The sequence below is a fragment of the Nothobranchius furzeri genome, chromosome 12 (assembly GCF_043380555.1).
Source record: "Nothobranchius furzeri strain GRZ-AD chromosome 12, NfurGRZ-RIMD1, whole genome shotgun sequence".
NCBI classification, from domain to species: domain Eukaryota; kingdom Metazoa; phylum Chordata; class Actinopteri; order Cyprinodontiformes; family Nothobranchiidae; genus Nothobranchius; species Nothobranchius furzeri.
In genome coordinates, this window is record NC_091752.1 from 69,564,766 (window position 1) to 69,578,052 (window position 13,287).

The window sequence follows — 13,287 nt, forward strand, 5'->3', positions numbered from 1 at the left end:
ACAAGGGTGTTGAGAGGGACTTTGTCTCAGCAGAAGAGGCAAGTGATTATGTTAAAACTTTGATCTCTGGGTGAGCCTGAATAGCCTCTTAGTTAGATGCTGTAATGTAACTAAGTGCTCACGCTCTCGTTAGGTTTAACGCCACCTGTGCATTGTTTTCTTAGACCGCTGTGCCAGTTATTATACTGTTGGTGTGCTGGTTCCTTTTATTTTCATTGTTATCTAATGAGACTGAATTATATGATATACTGTAGAGAGTTCAAAGGACTAGGTGGTATGTTGTTAAGCGCACACTGTTATACTGTAGAGAAGTTGGCGAGAGGTTGTGTTTTTTTTTCTTTTCTCTCTCTTGTTCCCTCTCTCGCTTTTATTTTGTATTTAGACGCCAGTTAGTCCAATCACTTCTGTGAACCATTTTTTTTGCTACTTTGGGGTACACTGCTGTCTCCTTTGTTTTGTTTTGTGGAGACTTGGGGGGGGGGGGGGCTGTCCCACTTGGCTCTCTTCATGGCCACCTGCATCTTGGTTTTGTCTTTTTCTTTCTCCTTTTTATGAATGGTTAATGGTAATATAGACCCCAGCATTGCTGGGTCAGGTATGCCTCTTAGGTTTATTAGTTGGAATATCAGAGGTATGGGTAACCCTGTTAAGAGATCTAAGGTTTTCACTCACTTGAAACGTCTGAATTCTGACATAGCTTTTTTACAGGAGACTCATCTCCGTATTAAGGATCAACATAGGTTATATTGTCCTTGGGTAGGTCAGGTTTTTCACTCAAATTTCAATTCAAAGGCTAGAGGAGTGGCCATTCTCATCAATAAGAAAGTTCAATTCTCTTCGACCAATGTTATCGCTGATGGGAACGGTAGATACATAATTGTTGCTGGCACCCTAATGCAGAAAAAGGTTTTGTTGATAAACGTATATGCCCCGAATTTTGATGATGCTGAATTCGCTAATAAATTACTAAGTAACATCCCCTTTCTGAATACACATTTGCTTATTTTTGGTGGTGATCTGAATTGTGTTTTTGTTCCAAGCTTGGATCGTTCTGGTCCTCATAATTTAACTCCATCATCTATGTCTAAAACATTTTCAGATTTTATGATACAGAATGACCTTGTTGATCCATGGAGACTTCGCAACCCTACAATCAAAAAAATTTCGTTTTTCTCCCAGGTCCACCAATCTTATTCCAGGATTGATTATTTTTTCATCGATAGAACTCTCAATTCATGTGTTACTAACTCCGACTATTCTGGTATTGTAATATCTGATCACTCTCCTCTGCTATTAGATGTTCAACTCTCTGCATATAAACGTAGTCCTCCTCTTTGGAGATTTAATTCTCTGCTTTTGGCTGATAAAGAATGTTGTGAATTTATTTCAAGCTCTATTGAGGAGTTCTTGTTGTTTAATCGGGATGATTCTGTTTCATATTCTCTGCTGTGGGAGACTCTTAAATGCTATTTGAGAGGTCAAATTATTTCTTATTCTGTACGTACTAATAAAAAGATTAATGCCAGGCTTAAAGAACTTACGGTGGCAATTAGTAACTTTGATCAAATTTATGCACTGAATCCTTCTCCAGAATTACTCAAGCAGCGCCTTGATTTGCAAGCCGAATTTGATCTTATGTCAACCAAAGAGGCTGAGCACTTATTACTACGCAGTCGTGGCTCATATTATGAATACGGTGACAAGGCTAATCGCTTGTTGGCGCATCAGTTACGACGTCAGGCCTCTTCACGTGTGATACCTGGTATTAAAAACTCTTACGACAATATTACTACAGATCCTTTGGAAATTAATTCTACCTTTAAAGCATTTTACTCTTTGGTGTACAAGTCAGAATTTCCCACGGATAAAGCTAAAATGAATGAATTTCTTCAGTCTCTTTCAAACCCGGTTATCGGTACTCATAAGGCCGGGCAACTGGACTCCCCACTATCTGCTGATGAAGTATTAAAAGCTATTACAGCTATGCAGTCTAATAAAGCCCCAGGCCCGGATGGGTTTCCTATTGAATTTTATAAAACATTTATTGGTAAAATGGCACCTTTGCTTTTGTCTGTGTTTAACGAGTCCTTGGAATCAGGTTCATTACCTCCTACTTTCACGCAGGCCACCATAGCGCTCCTTCTCAAAAATGACAAGGACCCAACTTCCTGTGATTCTTACAGGCCATTATCTCTGCTTAATGCCGATGCAAAGGTATTAGCTAAAGTAATTGCGTCTCGCCTTGAGGATGTGCTTCCTCAAATTATCTCCGAAGAGCAGAATGGCTTTATAAAGGGACGGCAATTATTTTTTAATACCCGTACACTCTTTAACGTTATTTACTCAAAGCATCTATCTCAACTTCCTGAACTTGTGATTTCTTTAGATGCTGAAAAGGCTTTCGATAGGGTGGAGTGGGAATACTTGTTTGCAGTTTTGAAGAAATTTGGTTTTGGTGATAAATTTACTTCTTGGATTCAGCTTCTTTATTCATCCCCTAAAGCCAGTGTTCATACTAATGATGTTTATTCTGATTATTTTGCGCTGGGTCGTGGTTGTCGTCAAGGTTGCCCTTTGTCACCTTTACTCTTTGCCATTGCCATCGAGCCGCTGTCCATTACATTAAGATCTTCTTCTGTATTCAAGGGAATCCCCCGTAATGGAATTACACATAAAGTATCATTGTATGCGGATGACTTGTTATTATATATGACTGACCCTGCTCGCTCCATTCCTGCTGTTTTAAGTATTCTGGAGAACTTCAGCTCGTTTTCAGGTTATAAATTAAATTTAGGGAAAAGTGAGTGTTTTCCTGTTAATACGGCAGCACGTCAACTCCAACAGTCCGATCTACCCTTTCGTCTTAGTCCCTCTGGTTTTAAGTACTTAGGGGTTAACGTGACTCGCTCTCTATCTGGCCTTAAATCAGCAAATTTGTCTCCTCTTTTATCTAGGATCACATCTGATATTCAAAGATGGGGTAATCTCCCGCTTTCTTTAATCGGTAAGATTAATGTCATTAAAATGAATATCCTACCAAAATTTTTATTTTTATTTCACTCAATTCCCTTATTTTTGCCGAAACATTTCTTTGTTTCACTGGACAAGATTATTGGTTCTTTTATTTGGGGAGGGAAGCCGCCTAGGGTTTCTAAAACGTTGCTGCAGCAATGCAGATTTAGTGGAGGACTTGCATTACCTAATTTTCTAGCTTATTACTGGGCCGCTCACATTCAAAAACTCTGCTACTGGCTAAAATCTTCTGGTTCCTCGTGGTGTAAATTGGAGCTATTATCATGTAAGGGCTCCTCTTTACCAGCTTTGCTCTATTCCTCTTTACCCGTAAAACCCTCTTTGTATACTGATAATCCGGTGGTTCTTAACACACTCAAAATCTGGTTTCAGTTTAGACGACACAATAATTTTGTAATGCCATCCTCTTCGGGTCCTCTAACCAACAATCATTTGTTTCCCCCTTCACTTTTGGACACGACATTCTCAGTGTGGTGTGACAAGGGTATAGGACAGTTTAAACATTTATATGTGGATGGTGTGTTCGATAGTTTTCCCAATTTGTCTTCTCGTTATAATCTCCCTATTACCCATTTGTTTCGCTATTTTCAAATTCGAAATTTTGTTGCCAAGTGTTTCCCGATTTTCCCCTTTTTACCTCCAGAACAGCGGTGGGAAACTATGTTATATTTTATTCCTCATCACAGAGGAACCATTTCGAAACTTTATGATGCTATTCTGTCTCTTAGTAACCACTCTAAGGTTAAGCTTAGGGGTATATGGGAAGGAGAACTAGGAATTGGAATACATGAGGAGTCTTGGGAACAGGCTATAGCAAGGGTACGATCTTCCACCTCCTGCGCTCGTCTTGGACTTATCCAATTTAAGGTCATTCATAGGGTGCATTTCTCTAAGTCTAGACTTTCTGAACTGTATCCGGAAGTGGAAAATAAATGTGATAAATGCCAGGGTTCTCCTTGTCACCTTAGCCACATGTTTTTTTGTGTCCTGAGCTACAACGTTTCTGGACAGGGTATTTTGCTATTATGTCAACTGTTCTTGGGGTAACTCTTCATCCTTGTCCTCTGATTGCGGTATTCGGGATTCCTGACCGCTCACTTATACTGGACTCCACACAAAAGGATATCATTGCCTTCACATCCCTATTAGCGAGACGTTTAATATTGTTACATTGGAAGTCTGCTAAGTGTCCTACTGTTTCCCAGTGGCTTAAAGATGTCATGTTTTTTTTTAAACTTGAAAAAATTAAATATACGCTGAGAGGGTGCACGGCCAATTTTTTTCATAAGTGGCAACCCTTTATCTCTTATTTTACTAGTCTAGAGGTATTACCTGTTTAATTGTACTTCTGTTATTGTTATATTCCGGTAATATGTTTGACGGTTGTGTTGATCTGTGTGGGACGGGGGACGGGGGGGGGGGGGGGGGGGGGTCTTTGTTTTTTTGGTATGGTTTTTTTGTCTAATTGTCTTGTCCCCCTTTTTTTGTTGTTGTTGTTGTTCTGTCTGATTGTTGTTATTTACCTAGAAAAAATGAAGAAAGGTTAATTGTATTTTGGTAATTGCAAGTACTGTTGTTTTCTTCTTTCAATAAAAATATAATAAAAAAAAAGTATAAGTAAACCAGTGACATTCTGAAAACCAAATTTAACATAACATATTTAGTTTTTTAAACTAATCAGATACTTTCAGTTAATGAATAACAAATCTACTTCATGTGAATGATTTGGCATTTTTTTTAGAAGGTTGGTAACATAACTTTTTAAAAACGCAGGAACAGCTAACCTGTAAAGCTGATGATATTTTATATAAAATACAAGCTAAATGTGATGAAAACACAAAAGTCTAAATAGTTTGAATTCAATTCAATTCAAGTTTATTTATATAGCGCCAAATCACGACAAGAGTACTCAAGGCACTTCACATTACAAACATTCCAATTCAGGTCAGTTCATTAAGCCAGTCAGAAATAATGTTTCCTATATAAGGAATCCAGCAAATTGCATCAATCCTCATACTAAGCAAGCATAAAGCGACAGTGGAGAGGAAAACTCCCTTTTAACAGGAAGAAACCTCCAGAGAATCCTGGCTCAGTATAAGCAGCCATCCTCCACAACTCACTGGGGATCGAGAAGACAGAGCACACACACACACAAGCACACATGCGCGCACACATACACACAAAGACAAGTAATGTGTCTATAGTTATATTGTGATGTCTTAGTAAATATTCTATTTGGCAAAAGATAAACTTTATTGTATTTATCCTAGTGGATTTATACTTAAACGGATAAACTAGTAGTAGCACATCCAACGTCAAGAAAAGCAAAAAGTTATTATCAGGAGAGGGATAATGTTTAAGTGGTTAGCAGCAGTGTGCTAGACGATGGCCCCTCCATGATGCCACCACAGCTCAGCAGAACATCGTTGTAGCTTCTTCTGGGGAGAAAAACACTTAGAGAGAAAATAAAGTTAACAGCTGAAATAGCAGAAAATAGTACAGTTAAAGAGCAGACTGTAGAAGAAAGCAGTAGAGTGTTGTAGTGGAATATTGTTGTATATTCTTACACTGTTATTAGGTCCAGATATTATAATCAGAAGAGGTTGTTTTTACTTCAGGGAGTTTTACTTAAAGAGCAAGTCACCCCTTACAAGAAGCGTACTTCACTCCCACTTCATGTTTGAAAAATGCAACAAATGCTGTTGCCTAGCAGACGGAGAGGGTGGAGCCACTACAAATACACACACTCACGTCATTGTGACATCATAATCTACCAGTTTACATCATAGCATACCTCTTAGCCAATGGCGATGTCAGATTTAAATTCAAATGCAGTGAAGAGTTTTTAACCTGACAACGGTACAACACTGACAGTTTCAGGCAGAAATTTTAAATTTTAACTAAAATGCACTAAAGTGCAAAACTATTGACTACACGTGTCTGCAGCACGATTAGACACGCATTTATATAGTTTATCAGAGAAAAACAGTTGATTTGGGGGTGACTTGCTCTTTAAACACCTTGTATTAACTTAGAGACAAGAAAAGAGAGAGTTGGGATCGTTTAAGAATCTTTAATTTCTATAATTATAAATTCAAACAATCTACCAGGACTAACCCTCTATGATGGATGCATATGGATTTGAATGTTGAAGGTGTGTGTGTGTGTGTGTGTGTGTGTGTGTGTGTGTGTGTGTGTGTGTGTGTTCTCAAAACCTCCAGGCTGAGGCAGGCAGATCTGGTGTCAGATGTTTTGACTAGGAACCACGAGGCTTCAGAAGCTCATGACATGAAACGCCATCTTGTGCCGTGTCTACGTACCGTTAGAGTGTCCCGTGTTCAGATCAGGAATGCCAGGTCGACTCGGACCTTCCTCCGGTGCTCGGACTGATGGTACAGCTTCTGGAGCACGATAAACCAGTCTACGGATAGCTCTGGCAGTAGCGACAGGTCTCAGCGCGTTCAGCTTTTATTTTGAAGGAACCGTCGTCTTGTTGTTCAAACGACAGTATTTCCAGCTTGACAGTTCTCAGCTTAAAGTAGAAAAATACAGCTGGCCGGGCTGTAATCTCCTTTAACGATGATTATTCGAGAGCTGGTTGACACTACGTTGAGTCTATGATGTAACTCAGATGAGGCTGAGGTGGAACTGAACTTAAAATGGCGATGCTCTCTTTTTATTAACTTAGTTGTTTATAAATCTTAGCAAAACGGAATGGACAATTTAAGTTAACACTCCAGAACTCTGCCCCGCAACAGAAGGAGGTTCTGATTGGAATGAGCGAACAATGTGTCACGTGTTTACCTTATGTGAATAAGAATGTCTGGCATAGTTAGTCCTGTTATTCAATAAACACATAAATCATGACATTTTGATTTCACAGATCAGTCACCTGATTATTATTGATCAACATTTGTTTTGATTAGCTTTATTACAAATAAAGGTCTTTGATTAATTAATGAAAAGCATTCTTCTTCCTTCTTCTGTCTTCTTTCCTGGAATGTAAACATTTAGAAACAAGCACCCGACCTTGTTCATTTACGCACCCTGTTACTGTGTGAAGGGGCCGCTGTTAAGGGCAGACAATAGGATATTCATAACGCTACAGTGTGAAAAGTGGTCAGTGTATCCTCCAGCAGTCTAAGCCTATAGCAGCATAACTACAGAGATAACTCAGGATAATCTATCCTATTAAGATGGAGGCATGTTGGAGGCAGGGCAAGGGAGAGCCGTCTTTACAGACTGTACACTCCACCTCCCTCTACTCCCCCACTTGTCCTGATTTAGGCTAACATCAGATTTTAACTATAGGCCCTATCAAATAAAACTGTTTTTAGCCTATTCTTAAATGTAGACAAAGTGTCTGCCTCACGGACTAAGGCTGGGAGCTGGTTCCACAGGAGAGGAGCCTGATAACTAAAAGATCTGCCTCCCATCCTAATTTTAGATATTCTGGGAACCACCAGTAGACCTGCAGTCTGAGAGCGAAGTGCTCGGTTAGGAACGTATGGAACAATCAGATCACTGATGTATGATGGAGCTTGATTATTAAGAGCTTTATTTGGGAGAAGAAGGATCTTAAAATCTATTCTGAATTTAACAGGTAGCCAATGTAGGGAAGCTAAGACAGGAGAGATATGATCTCTCTTTTTAATTCTCATCAGAACTCTAGCTGCAGCATTTTGGACATGCTGAAGACTTTTAACTACATTTTGTGGACTTCCTGAGAGTAATGAATTACAGTAAATTGAAGTAAAAAATGTAAAATCAGAATCAAGACTTGTTCCTGCTCTCCTGATTTACTGAATAATTTTTATGGGGTTTTTTTTTTTTGGTCATGAAAGTTAAGTTTTGCTGCGTTTATTGCTGACAATATGAAGTTGGTTTTTCTGCATCTTGTAGGTTTTTTTCTCCACAGGTCTGAAGGCTGTGCGTTACACAGAGCAGAGAGACAGAGAGCAAAAGACCAGAACCAAAAGAAATGATCATATCACACCAATCTTAAAATATTTACATTGGCTTTCAGTAACTTACAGGATAGATTTCAAAGACCTTTTACTTACTTTTAAATCATTAAATGGCCAACGACCTCTGTATAAAGCAGAGATGTTTGAAACATATCACCCTTCAAAATCACTTAGGTCAGCAGATAAATCCCAACTGGTACAACCCAGAGCCGCACCAAGCACGGAGAGGCTGCCTTTAGATGCTATGCGGTCCGTCTCTGGAACTGTCTTCCAATAGACATTAAGACCTCTCCCACCATTTCCATTTTTAAATCCAGATTAAAAACTAAAATTTCTCATGATGCCTTCCATTAACCTGTCCTTGCATCTGTGCTCTACTAGGTCTTTATCTGTACTGTTAAATTTATTCTATATGTATTTTATATGTATACATATTCTGTGCTGTTGTGTATTGTGTAATTAAAGTGAATACTTGTAATAAAGTGTAGTTACTGTGTAAAGCAGTATTTACTAGGAATGATTAATAAAAATAAAAACTAGAATTGAACCTGAGTTACATGGTAATAACAATTTAAGAACTCAGAAACAATACACTAACTTACTAAGTAATTACCATGTAAGTACTTTTTAGAGGACTGTAAAAGAAAGCGCTACCAATAATTGTACTTAATATGCTTTTATTTTTGTGTGCTATGTTCTGTGTCAATATTCTTTGATTTTATTTTACACAACATGATGTGACATTTTAACTATTTCATTTCACGTGTGATTGTTTTAACTATGTGAAGCACGTTGGGCTACCGTTTTGTGTATGAAATGGGCTATATAATAAACTTGACTTGAGAGAGAGTTCACAATCATGTTTTGTTACTAAATGAGACACTCAGCTGAAACTGGGGGAAACATAAGATTAATGCACACAATTGAATTTAAGACAATTGCATGTGTGCGCACCGAATGTGTTTGTGCACATGGTTCACACGTGCGACCATCAAGAACAAAGTAGAAATTCAGCGAAAGAAAGCGACTTGACTACATATTAATTTGGTACAAGTGTGAACCTAGAGCCCCACGACTGTTATTATTTTAGGTACGGAGAGTGATCACGCTAGATCAAACAATGGGCTGAGACAATGTCTTCCTCCAAACTTGAGTTTATTTACACACAATGCATAAAACAAGTTCTTCTGTATAAAAAAAGGAACAAAACAGTTAAAAACCCCAGAGGGGACTAATGACACCTTCTGCTGGAGGAGGGAGGCAAAACAACCAGGGCTGTGTAACATGCATTTACTTAATACTGTCATGTTTGGGGAAAGGCGCCTAACCCAAGACATGCAGAACACAACACAGACCAAAAGATGGGAGGAAAAATAATTTGTTTATTTACAAAATAAAAGGAACTGAAGGTGCACTGAGTGTCAGTGGCAGGCACAGACACGGGAGCTCTGCGTCTGGAGGAGGGAGAACACTAGTGAGTATTTGCATGCAAGCCCAGAGGTCCATTTATGTCCTAGGTAGGTTCGAGGGACTTACGGTCAGGTAAGAGTAGCTGGCTGGAGGAGGGAGCAGGTCGAGAGCCGGGAAAAGCGCAGGAAAGGGAGCACAGGTGGAGGTGAGCAGAGCGTCCTGGTGGATGGGAGACACTGAGCCGAAAGGTCCGGTGAGTCATGGAGAACGGTGAGTGGGTCCTGGAGGTTCTGAGTTTTCAAACCCAGGAGTCCTGAGGTGAGTATCCAAAAAGGCTCAGCATCCAGAGGGAAACACTGGAATCCTGGAGGTGAGAGAAATCCTAAGTCAACTCCAGGAGGTAAGTAAAATCCAACAAGTCTAAATCCTAGAGCAAAACACTATCAAAGATCAATCCTAGAGATCCTAGCGAACATGCGTGGCTGGGTACTAGTGGTGTGCATCTCTACCTGCCTCACGATTCGATCCGATTCTGATTATCTGCCTAAAGATTCGATTTGAGTCTGAAATGCATCACGATTCTTCACACAAAAACTTTCATTACTTAATAAAAGCAGTAGAATAGTTTTCAATTTCTTTTTGATTTCGAAATCCCTGAAAAACAGAACATTCATCTATTCACTATAGTGAGCAGTAATGTTTAAAGTGTGCTGCCTATAATTACTTAAATAATGTAAGAAATAATGTTTTCGGTACAGCAGCTTTAAGATAGAATATTACTGAACTTAAAAATAGTAAACAAATACTGTGTTAAGTGATTCTTTCACATCCAAGATCCCAAAACCGAAATTAGCCCAGACATCCGATTTAAATGTAACGGGTACATCTTTGATTACTGGTAATGTTGGCCCTGTATCCCTGTCCGCCTTTTCTGTTTTAAATTGTCGCTAGGGCAACGCAGTGCGCATGTCATTGCAACTCTGCCCACAGAAGTAATTATAAAACCTCAAAACTTTATTGTCCTCGCATAGACATAGACCAGGGGTCGGCAACCTGTTCCCATCAAAGAGCCATTATTCCCTGTTTCCCACAGTAAAGAAAACACTGGGAGCCACAGCAGCCGTGGCGTTGTGGGCGGGGCCTACCCTCAGACAGCAGCCGGTACCGGTCGGTCGCTCGTGTACATCAGTTATCTTTCATAAGACGATAAACAATAAAACAATTTATATAAAGTGGATCCAGAAGTTGTAGCCCGTCTCTGCCTACAATATTTAGATATTTTTCACCCTGTTGGTGGTTTTACTGAGCAGGTGCCACTTTTGTCTTACGTTTCTTTTTAAAACATGTTGAGACTGTTCAGAATACAAATCCAGGCACTGTCACATTTGATTGTTGTAATTAAACTTTGTAGGTGGGGAACGTCAGAAAAGGATCCTATCATTTTGTTTTTCCCTCATTTACAGTGACGGAGACAACGGCGCAGTGCGCCTGGCTCTGGTGGTAATCAAGTTTAATTATATCTCTTTGCAACAATTTTCACAAGAAAACAGAACAGTTAAAAGCAGGGCTTGTGTTGACCGCACAGTTCCCGTATTTGACCGTTTATTTTGACGGAGAAAGAATAGAAAGAATTAAAGCTGCAAGCAGCGTCGTTCGGCCCTCGCAGCTCCGCGCCGCTCCGGCCTGGCCGGCAGCCCGGGGCACCAGGGCACGTCTGGCAGAACAGAAACGTCAACCACCCCGACACCAGAAACCGCAAATGGCCTCCTCGTCCGCACCTCACCCTGACTCAGCATCCCCTCTGAGCTCACCATTAAATTGAATTGTAAGGTTACGGCGTTACGCCAGAATTCGCCATGGCATCAAAGCCCCTCCCTATCTGGAAAGCTATCAGATCTGAATGGTCATTACAGCATCATGAAGACCGTGCATGACCTTAGTGTCATGTTGACTAAATTAGAGGGGACAAATATGGGCATTTCAGCATAAAACAATAGACTTCCTGTATTCAGGGGGCGGGGCTTAGGTGATGTCAGCTGTCCACATTGTCATTGTTTAAAGATATGGTCAATGATCACACAGACAAAGTTCGAAAAAGATCTGATCATGCACATGGGAGTTATTAAGTCAAGTAAAGTAATGGCGAAAGGTCAAAGTTTGAGACTTAGCCACGCCCACACCTTTCAACTTTTGAAAAATCCGACGGTTGAATTTTTTCTCCTATGTCTTAAGAGTAAATAGCAGAAGTTTGAAGGCGATTGGTGAAAAGGGCAACGGAGCATCACTCTCCAAACAACGTGTGCCAAAACAACTAAATCGCGTACTTGGACCAAAATGCCCGACTTCCTGTGCGACTTTGCACTTGGCTCCAAGAGACTTTTTTGTAGGTCCGGAGACACCTCATTAGTGTACCAAATTTCGTAATCCTCAGTCAAAGAATGGCTAGGGGCTGACAGTTTTAATGGTCCTAGGGGGCGCTATTTCAGAAAAATGGCCACGCCCACAAATTTTAGCTGTCCATTTCTATTGGGGGTCAGACTAGGATCACTCACAACAAATTTCGAGGTGATATCTCGATAACTTAAGAAATGAGAGGCAAACGTATTTCCATGGCGTGATGGCGATTTTCGCCATGCTCCCAAAGCCCCGCCTTTTTTCAAAACCTGCCAGTACTGGAGACAAAGTAACCTCAACTTGTCTACTGCTGTTTGCCACAGAATCCTGGTGTTTGGGTAAAAGGAGTCCAGTAGGGAGCTGTGAAAAAAAGAGTGGCGTGGCGACAGGTCAAAGTTTGAGGCTTAGCCACGCCCACATCTTTCAACTTTTGAAAAATCCGACGGTTGAATTTTTTCCCCTATGTCTTAAGAGTATATAGCAGAAGTTTGAAGGAGATTGGTGAAAAGGGCGACGGAGCATCACTCTCCAAACAACGTGTGCGAAAACCACTAAATCGCGCACTTGGACCAAAATGGCCGACTTCCTGTGCGACTTTCCGCTTGGCTCCAAGAGACTTTTTTGTAGGTCCTGAGACACCACATTAGTGTACCAAATTTCGTAATCTTCAGTCAAAGCATGGCTTGGGGCTGACAGTTTTAATGGTCCTAGGGGGCGCTATTTCAGAAAATAGGCCACGCCCACCGGATGTTCACATCAGATCTTTTGGGGGGCCAGACTAGGATCACTCACAAGAAGTTTCGTGATGATATCTTTAGAAATGACGAAATGGGAGGCAAACGTAAGGCCACGGCGGTACGCCTGACTTCGCCGCGCCGCCACAGCCCCGCCCTCTGCCGAAAACTCACATAATGTGACACCAAGCAACCCCCACTTGTCTTGAGTTACCAGCTACAAATTTGTGGTGATTTAGTGAAATGGGGCAATTTGGGACCTTTCACAGTAAAACTTAACCTTTTTGGTCCTGAGGGGGCGGGGCTTGTGTGATGTCATCATGCGACCATTCAATTTACTTTGTGAGGTGATGACGAATGACCACAGAAAGTTTGGTAACTCTATTCCATTCAGTTATGAAGTTATAGCAATTTAAAAATTTTTGGCGAGTAGTCAAACTTCGAGGCCTGGCCCCGCCCCTTCAGTATTTACGAAAAGTCAATTTTATTGTCTCATTTTGTTCGCCCATCTCTTCTGAGCAATTTTACAGAATTTTTGAGATGATCGTGCAAAAAATGATCGAGCAATCCAATCAGAAACGGACCCTAAAAACGGCCAAAACGGCAAAAAATCGCCATTTCAACCCAAAATGGCCGACTTCCTGTTTGATATTGACCATGCTTGCAAGAGACTTTTCTGTGCGGACTATTGAGTACTATAAGTGTACCAAATTTCATAACGGTACGATAAACTAAGCTTTATGGAGAGG